The sequence below is a fragment of the Epinephelus fuscoguttatus genome, linkage group LG22 (assembly GCF_011397635.1).
Source record: "Epinephelus fuscoguttatus linkage group LG22, E.fuscoguttatus.final_Chr_v1".
Classification (NCBI taxonomy): domain Eukaryota; kingdom Metazoa; phylum Chordata; class Actinopteri; order Perciformes; family Serranidae; genus Epinephelus; species Epinephelus fuscoguttatus.
This window is the reverse complement of record NC_064773.1, coordinates 13038793-13053397: the sequence shown is the minus strand read 5'-3', so window position 1 is coordinate 13053397 and position 14605 is coordinate 13038793. Positions and strand designations below refer to the sequence as shown.

Below are 14605 nucleotides of genomic sequence, written 5' to 3'. Positions count from 1 at the left end.
AAATTACCTTTAATCAATTATTGTATGCATGCATTAAACTGTAAAGTGAGACTGAAGAGTGATGTAACCGTATTCCTTAGAGTACACAATGTACTGAACACAGAGAGCACTGCGTGTCTCTGAATGTCATGGTGCAATGACGTACAGGGAGAACTGTGGCAAACCTAAAATGACAATGACAACCACGACTCTGCGAAGCAATGAAGGCATCACAGGAATAAACCAGGACCTTCTGTAACAGCTATTGTAATGCTGAAGTAGAAAAGACAGCAAAAAGGAAAGTACAAATCAGTACATGCGATAACAGCATGAGGACAGGGAAGAAATGACATGAGCACAGAGACGAAGAATGGGAGCGAACATGAAAGGGGTCCGATGTAACAGGAAGGATGAGGGAAGGTTGGAATTAGGGAGAGACATGGAGGATGAACTGTCAAAACCACATAAGCTCTGTCACCATGAAATCCACACTTTCACCAGCTCACTTTACCGCTTAATCAAAGTCTAGCCTGAGTGATTACATGGCCCCTTTTTTTCATAAAAGTGCCACTATTTAAAAAAAGCCCCTAATACTGCGCTCTAGGAATCATTTCTAATTTATTCTTACCAGTCCTGGTCTGCCAGCCAAAGCTATTATAGGAAAGTCAGGATGATGTGCTGTCAGAAACCAGAGAAATAGATGTCATCCACAGCAATAAGCCTGTAATAACTACCGTCAAATTATTTTCAGGGCCTAAGTAACTTTTCTCTCATCTCCCCATTTGGCCCCTAGCGCCTCTTTTGCAGCTTGTAAAATGCTTATTATCATAATTGCATAACTACCCATATAGCATTTGAGATGTGGAATTGAGGCAATACAGTGAGCGTCTTCTCGTCATTAACATACAAGGAGATTACCGCACTCCACTCGTGCACAAAATCCTTCCTCTCATGTGAACGTATTCTCTGCAACAGTTGTGACTAATTAATAAATCTGCATACATGTGGCACTGCAGTGTTCTGCATGTACCGTGCAGCGAGCGGTTAATTACAGCACTGTCCCGACTTTGCTTGGCATTTACACGCGTCTCTTTCCCTCAAGAGGATGATTCAGGTGTGTCCGTAAATGAGGGAACGAGCGAAAGAGGAGAGAAGGAGAGTGAGAAAGAGCACTTGGTGGTGTTTAGGGTGGCTCGCTGTAGTGAAAGTGACATTTTGGTGAGATGTGCACTTTCCAAAAAGCCCTGTGGGGGTGCAAGGGGCATGCCCAGCCATGCCAGCCTCCTCTACGCAGTCACACTGTATCCTGACACTAAGCACAACAGGCAGCCCAGGCCAGGCGCCCAAACACATTACACTCTCTCCTATCTAACACTCAAATAAAAACACATTAATTTTATCATACCTGACACAAACACAATACCTTCTGATGATCTGAAATGAAAATGTGCACACATACACACACATATACACACACACACACACACACACACACACACACACACAGCATCATCTGCAGCACTGTGTGATTACACAAGAGTGTCCCTTTGTGCCCTCTGGTCGTCCATCTGGGCACTCCAGAGTTTGGACTCAATTTGTTCCATACAGGCACCAGGAAAGTCAACTGTTAACTGTTAATTGGTTAACAGCCAAGAATATTTCTGACCCATTACACATGTCGGTGTATAGGCTAATTTTGCTCCTCTTCAGCTTACTACATTGTGCACCAACCTGGTCTGGCTGGAGCTAATTAGCTAGTGGCCCCACTCATTCGAGACTACCACTACTAACATCATCCTGACCCAACGGCTTTGCTTTGGAAACATTGTGCCCACCCTCTGGTCCTTCTCTAGGTCATCCCCTGTAGCATTTTGTTAGCTCTACTGGCATCGTTAGCAGTGGTGCTAACATAGCTAATAATGCTAAAGGGGGTTTGTGGCTCAAAATGAAACCACTTCCTCACTAGGACTAGGACTCACTAGGAGGGCAAAATGTCTCCACAGCAGCATCGACCCACTATTGGGTCAGCATTACCAACAGTAATGTAATCTTTCAAGCGGGGTTGGAGATTAGCACCAGCCACCAGCCAAATGCTGGTGAAATATGCAAGTTGCTGTTCGATGTGCTTCAGTCACCAGCCAATACAAACGATGGTAATCTACTGAGTGGCTGGTAGATTTTGGAATCCACCAACCACAGTGGCAGATGGACAAAAAAGTTACTTTCCAACCCTGATTTTAGGGTCCAAAATGAATACCTGCCAAGCACCAAATGTGGGCAGATTTTCTGTTTGGCGAGAACATTTTGGATAGCTATCCGCCACACTGGCGGTAAATGTTGGTACCAAAATAATCATGTAATCTAAGAACTATGCCGAGAGTCTCTACTGCATTCTGGGGCGCGCTGCTCTGCTGTTCCTGGGCTGCTCTTGTGCTGTCTGTGTCACTCACACAAACACAGCGCTGCAAAACTGACTGTCTTGAGTGCTCCTAGTCTGTGGCACCATTTACCATAAGGGACATTAGCTGATCCATTAGCTAGCATTGTGCCCATACTTTTGATAGTAATGTAATAGCATGGAGGCCCTGCAGTTTGAGCCAAGACAGCAAACTCTCTACTGCCTCCCACATTCTCAACGGCAGCTTCACTCCTTCTGTTGTTACCTTTCACAATAAAAGGCAAAACATATACATCATAAAACATTAAAATATTACAACCTCTAAATGGAACGGGCTTTGAAATGCAGTGCTAAAGCTCAGTGAGTGAATTGAGCGCCAGTCAATTTCTTAGTTACTGGTTCATGGATGTCGGGCTATCAAAAGGAAAATTAACTGAAACTGACATCACTAACAGGCTCCATTAAGTGAAGGCTTTATGCCATAAGCACAGCCATCTCCCTGTACTCTACATATGACCCACAAGGTCAGCTCATGGTGTGGGCACATGGATACAGGTAGAGACAAGGCTGGCTGAGTATGAATGGCTACAAAGTGATGTGATTGAACAGGACAGTGGTTTTATGAAGGGACTGAGTGGGAATACTGTGTGTTTTGAACTCTGACACTCTGTTATAGAATCATCTTGGGTGGATTTAGAGGGGCTGAATGGCCACAATGTGCTTTCATTCCCAATGATGCACAGCAGGCTGCGGTATCGACTGATAAACAACATGACTTAGTGGCCGAGAATACACAGAACACACACACCAATCAGGCCGTCTGCTACCCCAGGGCGCTAAGGGGGGACAGTACGAGCTGATTCTTTCACACTCTGACAGAACAACTAATGCTAAAATGTCAGCACACTGTTGGGAGAGCTGGCAAAACAGAGACTGGAGAGAGGGACAAAGAAAGAGGAGGGGTAATATGCTAACTAAAAGTCACAGCTCCTCTGAGCACAGGTTGGGGTTAATGTTACAGCTGCGCTTCAGTGCCCTGCCAACAGCAGTAGTAAACAAACTGCACACACAGCGTCTAACCCAAAAATGTCAGAAATTAATACCGAGTGAAAAACTTTTGTATTTTCTCAACATTTTCCCTGTTGTGGCTGGTACATCCAGTATTTGGCTGCACGAATCAATGAGGGAATATAACCCTTATTCACCTCAATGAACAGATTAAGTGCCTAAACATTTTACAGTAACAGGGGGAACAACGTATGAGGCATGTTGTAAGCTACTGTACGTCAGTGTCCACAGCTAATGTAATCAATTAGCTATAGTGACATGAGTGTTGGAAACTGTGGCATTAGTGTCAGTCAGTGGGTGCCAATCAAAGCACATTAGCATTTCTGCTGCTCGAGCTGCACTTTTAATGGCCGCGCTGAACTTGTACGTACAGGGAAGGCATCAGGTGAACTGTAAAACACGACAAGAAGCAGCAAGACAGGTTCATCCATCAAGACAAGGTGATTTTTTTTTTTTAATATGTAAAGCCATGGCACCTGATCTGGAGCCAGACATACTGTATGTGCTGTCCTGTCAACAAGAGCTATCATTTTAATCCAACAGGAAAAAAACAAGCTCATTGGAAGGCAGATAACATGCAGGGTGATTTCATTTTAAACATGATAAATGGGGATAACATCAGAACAAGCTATACATGATAGGCTTGTGCGGTATTATGGTATCCCAGGGTATTTAGACATCCAAACCATATGACTTTCACTACTGAGTACAGATGCTCCTCTTTCTATTAAACTGATACAGAGATGCTGTATTGAGCTGTGTAGTGTCCAGCACGCACCACAAGAGGTCAGCCTCTACTGGTGGAACAGGCAGCTGAGCTGAGAAAGATGGTCACTCCGAGATATGGGGATAACGTTAGAGGACTAGTAAAAAGTCGTGCAGCAACAACAGAAAGAGACAGTTGGGAGTCACCTTTTCTTTTGTTTGTCTTGTTTACCATACCAGTAAATCTGAATGAATTGTACTTTAATGCTCATGGTTTCTGTAAATTGAACTAAGCAACTGAACTGTGAAGAATCTAACTGACCTAAGAATGTATAGCTCCATGCTGACAAACGTTTGAACATTGTGAGGCTGACAGTGGCCACAAATACCATCATATACTGTATGACATGTCAGGAAAACATGACAAACTAGATACCACCTAATACACAAATAAAAAAAAAGGTTTGATTCCACACAGGCTTGGCCCTCTTGTGAGACTCCGTGTACAGGCAGTGTACTGAAACAACCTGTCTAGTCACCTTGGTATTCTGAGAAACTGCTTGCATGTGCTCAACCCATCATGGTGAGCAGATTCATCCTTATGTGGCTCTGGGGCCCTTTCACCTGCTCAGTATGGGGAGTGCAGAGTTATGTTTCACTGAATGAAAACTAGCCAACAGTTGCTAAATACAGAAGTGAAGCTTAAGGCCCTGATCACACAGAAAGCATTATGCAGATTGCAAAATGCGAGTTGCACCGCACTGCCTTTTTTAAAATTTATTTTTATTATTTAATTGAATGCCACTGTAAATAAAACACTTGCTGAGCCTTTTTATTGGTGTCAGACAAAAACCCCATCACCTCCTTACCCTAACCTTCCCTTCTAAATCAATCTACCATTTATTTATTTATTTCATTCATTTCACAGTAATTAGTGCTAGTTCCTAAAATGAACAGGCAGAGGGTACTTGCTCTAGCTCTGATTGAGGGTGAGAAGCTGCCAATAAAAGCTTGTTGGGCAAAGGGAAACTGAGATCTGTGTGGGTACATCTGATTCTGAAAAGGAGGGTGGATCGCAGTACCACCAGATTCTCCTCCACTGTTAACCAACTGTTAACTTTTTGTCATGACCACCACAGAAGGCCCGCCTCTCACATCATCTAATTGGACAATGGGAAAAAAAATCGAAGATGACGTAGGCCGCTTTTCCACTCTTGAGTCGTTCAACTCGAGGAGTTCAGAACGCTCCTGCAAAAACATTGGATTGTCTTTAGGAACCCATATAGACAGCTGCAGTTAAGGCAAGATGGTTCTTAATGACATGCACTACTGACACCTTGAATAAACTGTGTTTACAAAACCAAGAGCTGCCTCTTTGTTAAAGAAAGTTTTAAATTTTGAGGAGGAAGCTAGTCACTTTCCTGCCAAGCATTAGATGAGAAGACCACTTTTATGTCTGTACAGTAAATATGACGCTTAGCTCAACTTAAAGATGGAAACAGTTGGGAACAGCCATGCCAGCCATGCACTGCCCAAATGCAACAAAATGTGCCTCACAGCCCCTCCAAAGTTCTCAAATTAACACATTAAATCTCATCTGTAAAATCTGTGCACAAACTGAGTGTTAAGGACTATTTCTTCTTGGCCGGTCTGATGCGAACATTAAAAAGACAAGCTGTGGTTCCCTGTTTGAAGATAAAGTGCCATTGTGGGTGGCACAATTGCACACTATGTGGCCACAGCCATGATGTAAACTATTCCTGTCCTCAATCTTATTACTTCACAGCTGGCAAGACTGATATCCCATGACAGCATTGTGGTACAGAGGAATGATTAATGCATTTGCAGCACAGCCCAGGAAACTTCCTCAGTATTGGTGAGCGCTGTCGCTGGCAAGTGGAGCTGCAGGCACGATGCCCAGTCTGGTCCAGCCTCTCAAGGTTTGGCTCCTAAGACGGACAGAGTGATGGCTCTGGGATCGTCTGTGAATGTGGTGCAGATTATCAAAGATGAATGGGTGCAATCTGATTTCAAGCTGGGAAAGGGGCTGTTGATCTACTACCCTGCTGACTAGTTTAATCTCCAGTCAGAGAGTATTACTCACACGTATTGATACTCCGAGTATCAAAGTATATGTCTGCATCTCCTCTTATCGTGGTGGTGTTTTGACAGAGGTTCAGAAATCCCGTCCTGACATGTTTTCTTCCAACAGGGAGCTGGGAAGAATTGTTTTCTGGAGAAAAACACTGCTGCTTGCTTTGATCTTGGCAGAGAGTGTGTGATCTGTGTGCCATTTTGGACAACAGCTCTCTGCTCGTCAAAGGAAAAATGAGTCCATCAAAATCCGCCAAAATATGTCCATCCTTCCCAAGTACATGAAGAACTCATTAAGCCGATGATGATTCAGCTATAATAATTCCATCCGTCTTCCCAAACAGGGAGAGAAAGGAGAAGTTGAACCCTTTGTAGCTGTATCTCACCAGTATAGGCTGAACAATCTTCAGTCCATAAAGCTGCCAAATTGGCACGACTCTTTTCAGGATGTTCACGTCGTCTTGTTATGTGTCGTCTGTGTTTGATTTTGTGACAAATATTCTGTTCATCAACAGACTCCTATGTCTCAGATTTTGGAGCCTTTCATGAGCATGTAAAAACAAGAGTCAGCTGCAGACTTTCTAAATAAGTCTGCAATTTAAAAATATCTTTGACAGAGATAAAACACGACATCACTCAAATGGATAGCCAAAGCAAGTTGAAAGTCTTTCTATAGTACTTACATGAATGGAAAAAATAGCTGTCTCAAAAGTAGAGCTGCACGATATGAGGAGAATATGCGATAACGTTGTGACATATCGTGAAAATAAGATCACTTGAGATAAATAAGCACATATTAAAGGTTTGGTGTGTGGAATTTTGTGGCGGTTAGCAGTGAGGTTGCAGAACTAAAAGTTCTCCTGTTGTACAACAATAGTGTCCGACGCAAAATCCAAAATATCCCCATCTAGAGCTAGTCCATTCTGGGCTACTCTAGAACTCCATGGAAGAGGATATACACGGTAGATATACACGGTTCATTCTAAGGTAGCAAAACACACTGTGATTCTTTTTTTCAGATGATTACAAATGAATAAAAACATAGTTAATAATATTACTGTTTCTGCCAGTAGTGCCTCTTCATCATACACACTGGACCTTTAAAGTGTGCCTAATTCTGTGTTTCTGCTGCTTTTGTATACGGCTAAAACACATCAATTTGCTCACTTTGAAAAAACTGCAAGGAAATTATTTACAACATCCTTGTATTGAACATTTAACTGAAGACAAAAGGCACCAATAAAAAAAATGAAGATGACTTACCGTTTAAGGATATAATAAACTTGTGTGCTTGCATTATCCCAAACATTTCCAACAATATTCAAAACCCACAGAAATCTGTCAGTGTCATCAAGGACACAGTTTATGTCATTTGGTTGCCATTGCCTGTCAGTGGCATCATATCCCCTTTGTGCATGCATCAAGGCTGTGTTATCTGCCAGACGTTCTCATAGATTGACTTTTTATCCAGTTTTAAGCCACAGTTGTACAATAAATGTTTAGAGCTTCCTCATTTCATTGTGTGTTTCAACCATTTGAAGAATTTTAGGCACCAGATGCCTTGATCTGAAATTATCAGAGTAACAAGCTCAGTAAATGTTAGCAGCAGTCCCTGTCACAGAAACACTGACTTTAAATGTGAAACTGCTTTATTCAGTGCTTTTACCGGTTAAAATCACTGGGTCCAACTGTGGATAATTCTGCTCCCAGTAAAAACCTCCTGAACATCTGGATCTTAAGTTATCAGAGAAAACGGTGAGCAAACTTAAGCTGGAGCTGGGCTAGAAGCTCCTCCACAACCGACTGAACGGAAAAAGTAACGTGAAACCGCTTTATTCGTTGTTTTTACCTTGTTTGTTTTTAATGAAGAGGAAGAGACCCTGCGGTAGAAAATGACATATTGCACATCTAACGTGCAGTCTCTTGTGATGTGTTTATTATGCAAGTTGACGCTGCGACAACAATAAAAACAACGATATACTGAGCAGCCCTAAGTTTGGAAATAGGAGTACATGATTTTACGAGCTAAAAGACTTGTCAGACTGTATAAATGTCAGCAGCAGTAACTTTTTATGTCTGCATATGATAAAGGGACGAGGATTTTAATGACTCCATTCAGGCTCTAACCTCACAACTCAGTACAGTCACATGTAACCTCCACCAACACTTTTATCAAGCACTTCAGCAAGTAAGAATACTCTTACAGAACAAGCGAGGGCGAAAAAATCAAACCCAATCACCTCCAGCGTTAACCACTCTACAAGGACATTGCTGGGCTATGACCATCTTCTTAACTTTAATGGAAATAGTTCTATGGTTCAACAAGCACAATCAACTACAGAGCGCTAACAACCTTGCTGACCAAGAATGTGCAATTTGTGCTTCTTCCCCTTGTTCTTTTCTTTATATACGGGGCTAAAGTGTATATGTAGGCATACCGCGTACACACACACTCACATACACTCACACACACACACACACTTGGTTTAAGACTCCAGAGACCCAGAGCGCCCTTTCTCTCTCCCTCTTTTTCTAATCCTGGCAATTAGCGAGAAATAATTAATGATAAAAAATGAAAAAGTTGAGGGCAGAGAGCCTTGAAGATAGAGTTCTGCACCGTAAGCATTCAATTCCCCCTCTCAAGGTCCTCAAGGTCCACTGCTCTCTGGCTCTGATCCTCATACAGCTACTGGGGGAGGCTTGAACAAAGGCCTCTTTGATATCAGCCCGCCCTCTGTCACTCGATTTCGCTCTCTCCTCCTTCGTTTTTTCTTTTCCTGTTTTCCTTACTATCTTTGCGTGCAACTTACTCACACACGTCTTCTTTCTCTCCCCTCTCTCCCTCTCTTTCCCCTTGATTTCATCCTCCCAGCACCAAGGTTGTGGCCTGCCTGCTAAGGGTCCATCTGAATATACTTCGAAGGTTACACCAGACATCTGCTGCACCCCCCCAGAGTAAGGCTTTGTTTGATTGCCTCCCTGTGAAATTAATAAGAGTAGCCATTAACAATCTGGTATAAATAGGAAGCCAGTAGATGTGTGGCTGTGAAGTGCTGCAGCTGAACCTTGATCACGCGGTGCGGCGATGGAGCTGCGAGTGGCGGGGGAGAACGGGGAGGTCGTGACCTTGTGAAGTCACTCCGGGGCCACATACGAGCATAATGTGCTCTTGTGATCAAAGAGAAAGTGCAATGTCATCCCAGTCTGGGGAGCAACACTGATGTGGTGTCTGTGTAGGCTTTTTTATTTATTTACTATGTACAACTGTTTGTAAACATCTAGATTTTCCCCAAGGAAATCAATATTCATGTTCATGTGAATGTGTATGCATGCATGTATCGACGTTCACTGTGAGCAGACAGACAAACAGCTGAGGAGAAGGCATGAGGGAGAGAGGGAAGGAGGAAAGGAGGGAGGGGGGAAAAAAAACACTCCTGAGCACTCCTGCCCCCTGGTGGCAGTTTGCAGCAGCACCTCTGCCTTTGCGAGGAAGGTTGCGACTGAGTTACAGTGGAAGAGGGACTGCTGTGCGTATAGTCTGGGGGTTTCTGCTTATTGCACCACCTCTTCCTCCTGAAGGGGGGCTTTGATCTTTGCATGCATTTAAATACCAAAGAGGCAAAAAATACCGAGGGGTGGTAAAGCTTCATTCATTCACAAATGCAGCGACTGGGATTTAGATCTTGAATTACAGGGAGCGCAGACATCATTTCATAATACTCTTCAAGCTAATTGTGTTTCACTGGGTAGATATTTCAAATGCTTGGTGTCAGACTGTGAATATTGCCTTCATAGAGATGTTCTATTGCTGCTGGCAGTGATGATTTAGAGCACATTTGGAGCATGCAGATACACCAGTCCAATAAGAAGTTAGATTCCCTCTTCTCGTCTCATCTTTTTGGACACATCTGTTTAATTCATATGAATCAGGGCACACTTTTGTCAAGCACGGGAGTTCAGTGCAGGAAAACTGATGTGTGAATGTAAAATTTAAATGAGGTATGAAGGCAGGGAGTGATTATCACAATATGCTTGTTGAGAAGCTTTGTGAAAAGCCTATAGAAAGGTTATTTGATCTGCTAGACGTGAGTGAACACTGTGACTGCAGTTTACAGTTTTGCCCAGCAGATGTCATCAGCAGTTAGTGCAGTGTGCTGTGGTGCAGTGCTACCACCCCAATGTTGCCTGTCCCCCTAGGTCAGTGTCTGTAGTGAGGCAACTACATTTTGGCAATCTGCTTGTGCACCAAAGTCAAGTTTTCTCATTTTGACACAGCAACCCAGGTTCCAGATTTCAACATCAACACTACAAAGTCATGCACTTTTGCACAATCAGATTCATTTCACTCAGTCTCCATCAGTCTCTGCTTGAAATTTCAATCCCCTCAACTGCCAACCCTCCCACACGCTTACACTCACACACACACACACACACGCATCCCTATCAAAGTGTCTTCGACCTAACAGCACACCAGTTGCTAGTGTGAGTGCGTGTGAAGGGAAGAAAGAGAAAGCGAGAGATCATTAATACACATGCTAAGGAGCATGGCAAAACTTGTCTGGGGAATCAATATAAACATCAGAAGGAGGAAGAGGAGGATTAGATATTGACTGAGGTAATGGGGTGAGGTGAGAAAAAATTGCATTTGGCTAACTGGTGTTTTCATCTAGCAGTGCTAAAGTGGCCGGTCTAAATGGATGGAGCATTCTTGCTCTGCAGTGTCAAATGTACAGACAGTATCATCATGAGAATTAAGAGTGTGAGACGTAAGTAATGCAACTGTGCAATCACTGCCATGTAAGATAGAAAAGGGTAAACATTTACCTTAGATGCATTTATACTTGTTTATAACTGCCATCAATAATTAAATATTATCCATATTTAAAAAGGCACAATAAAGGAAAACTTAATTGTGTGTGTTCATTTGCTGTGATGAGGACTGCTTTAAGTCAAGACCACAGTTACATTTGGGAGGTTTTTTAATGCCCATGTCCCCTCCTCTAGCCTAGAGCAACGTGTTCATATCTCATCTAGGCCAGGCTGTAGACAGCAGAAAGCTACACCAAAACAGTAAACTCAAGAGCTTAGTATCCAATCAGTAAACTTCTTTAAAAAAAAAAACCTACCAAAAACAATATTTTGTCTTTGTCGCCTCTGCTTTTAGGCCGCCCCTGATGTCTGACCACCAAGCACACATGCAGTATATCATCTAGTCATCTTGTTGACAGCCATCATCATCATCAGTGTTATGAAAACAACAACCTCAATGCTCAAACTCTCCAGTCAGCCAGGAATCGGCACATGATATACAACAGAGCAGTGCAATATATTAACAATTCTTATCACAAAAAGACAATATGAGGCACTTCAAAAAGAGACATAAGAGTCAGTGATACTGACAAGTTGCCCCAACCCATCTAATTTTAACAATAAATGCATCATAATTCAGGGAAGGTGGGGCCAGTAGGATAATGCACATGTAAACACTGCCTGCAGGTCTTGCACGAGCTGAAGAATATCCAAGTACAATGGTAATACCACATAAAATACAAATGATACAATATTACTGGTAAAACACTCCCAAACTGCACCATCAAATTACCATGCAACTACACTACCATTGTATTGCAGCATGGAGGTTGCTGCACTTAAAAGCTACAGCAAGAATGATAGCAGCATACAGTATGATGATATTTCACCTCATGCAGTGAAACCATTGACCTACCAGGTCACATCAACTTGAAACGTAGGCTAGATTACAAGGAGCCTCAAAAAAGTTCCCTAATATTTACACTGCTGACACTATGAAAGCAAAAGCAAGGAGCGGCATACCTGAAATTTCCACTTGTTGCCAAGGCCTGTCCTCCATGAACGTTTTGGTCATCCAGGTTGCATGTCTGCTTTAGGGTTGCAGTCATCAGGCAGAATCCATCCATGTCCACCATTCTCAAGCATGGGGAAAGTGGTGTAGAAGTCATCACCTGAAATAATAAATAATGACAAGTAATTAAATCATTGGCTAATTAGTTGCATAATATTAGGGCTGGCCATAAATGTGACACATTCAAATAACTGTACAGGAAATTTAGCATCTTATTCACAATAACTTAAATCACCGCAACATCTGCATCATACAGCTGCAGTGCCTTTTGGCTAGCAAGCAGCAGGTGCGGCTAATTAGCTAGCACTTTTAGCTAGCATTAAAGTACGGCTAGCTGTTAGCTGACGCGGCTAATTAGCTACAACTTTTAGCTAACGTTAAACTTGTATTTAGCTTCCAGCGGCGTTGCAGTAGCTTATAACTAACGTAGTGTTTTATTCAAAATATGTTAAATCACACATCTGCGCCGTATACCGTTTGACAAGGAGTTAGCTGTCGCGGCTACTATTACCCAGCACTTTTAGCTAACAACAAACATTTGTTTGCTTTGGCGTTGCGGTAGCATATAGCTAGCATCAGCTCTAAATTGGTTTTAAGCTAATGCTAACTTGGCAAACAAGTCTAGCCAACGGTTCGCTAAAGATAGCTAAAATAGCGACACTGGATGCTAAATAGCCTAGCATAAACAGTCAATAGCATGTAGCCGACTTTAAGGTTAAACAAACGAACCTTCTTTAAACTAATTATTTTATGGCGATGAAATTATGCTGGAAATTAATCGTTCACCTTATTCTGATATTCGCCTCGTCATTTACGTTGCTGGTGACGTTAATTGTGTTCTGAGTGACGTTGGGTTTCACGGCAGACATTTTGACACCTCAGAGTAGGAGCAGCACAGGTGTGTTACACTACTGACGGATTTGCTTAGGGGAGACCCTGGTATTGTCCATGTTGGCTAACTGCTACTAGCTTACTGGGACACTAAATTGAACTCAGCCATTCTTAATGTTATCAGTTTCACCTGTGCTTTTCCTACTAAGACAAGTCAAAATGTCTGCTGTGAAAAAGGCCCATTGGTCCTCACGAACCTTAGCTTAAAGGGTCGTTTCACCCAAATGAAAAAGGATTGCACTTTCCTCTCCAGGTAGACACACCTGTGACACAGCAAAAGAGGAGCATGACTGGAGAAACCTTACAATTGCAGATGCTTCCATAGGTGTAAGCTACTGCATTATACAATTAAGCAATTAACCTATCATGCTTTGTATAAAAATGATAGGTTCATCATTTACACTGAGTAGGGTTTATATTCGTCTATGTAGCGCTTTTATATGGTAGTATATATTTTAATATTTAAATCCAATTTTGTATGTTAAATGCATGGGACTATGAGACAACGGCCTTCTGGGTACAGATATGCAAAAGGCCCCACCATCTCTTCTAAAGAGGCGCAAGAAACACATACATTGTGGTGTGTCCCTTTGTAGTTGCTAAGCATCTTTTGTGGTTTTGTGTCTGTTTGTTTTGCCCCTTTTTGTAGTCTTAGTCTTTTGTAGTCATCTTTTTGTGGTCATTTTGAGTCTCTTCTTGGTCCGTACCAACAAACTTATAAAAGTTTCATGGTTATCTTGGAACTGTACCAAAACCACACTGGAAAACTGGTGAAGGTGTTTCTCCCTCTAAGCTCAAAGCGAACCATACCATTTGTCACAATTCTGAGGAGAGAGAATCTTTTATCCAAAGTCAAACCAAAGCAGATGTGGAGGAGCATGTCTGAATTTAGTTTAATCTGATCATTATCTGTGATTTTTATCAGCAGAAATGTAAAGGGCTTTATGAGAGTACATACCTGGCTCCACAGGTGCTGATCACTTTGACACACCAGCTCTTATAAACAGGAACTCCCGTGTACCTGCTGACGTAGGTTGATGTAGAAGTTGCTTGTAGTGTTGAAGGACATGCATCATTCCATCAGTCTCCATTAGAATGGTGCTGCACAACACCTCTTGAGTTCGCTCAGAGCTATCACCTGCTTAGTCATACCAGTGCCTCCCCAATGAAAGCCCCATATAAAAAGAAAATGATCATGCCTCGGGACATTAGGGTCATTTTAATAGTCCCACTATTGGCTTGCCATTTGAGAAATAGTCAGCAGAAAGTTACAACAGGTGCTGATAGGCTGATAGGACAAGGGGGACTTCTAGATCATGCGAACCTGACATGGTCAGGTGCAGATAATGATGAGGTCATCTTGGTAAAAGAGGGCTTTGCAGGAATATACATTGTCCCCTTGAGTAACACTGTGTTTGTGGAGAGGGCGCTATGGTCCATAGGGAGGAGAGAAAGGTTGCTTTTATACAAGAGAAAATAGGACTGGTTACAACTTTTGTTTGATGTGTAATATTGCCAACACTTCTGGAGTCTGGAGTCCTGTTCAATTTCAATAGAATAATCCAAGAGAAAATAAAGACGATTTTGGG

General features: G+C 42.4%; 1 long non-coding RNA gene across 1 annotated transcript in view; it reads right to left on the bottom strand.

The window, feature by feature from the left end:
- LOC125883064 (uncharacterized) overlaps window positions 1-13194 on the bottom strand; it is a 341181-nt gene extending 327987 nt beyond the window's left edge. Inside the window, exons 1-2 of the long non-coding RNA XR_007448449.1 lie at window positions 12912-13194; window positions 12077-12225 (exon numbers count right to left, since the gene is read on the bottom strand). This is a non-coding gene — a long non-coding RNA (uncharacterized LOC125883064). The remainder of the gene's footprint in view (window positions 1-12076; window positions 12226-12911) is intronic.
- Window positions 13195-14605: the final 1411 nt, after the last annotated feature.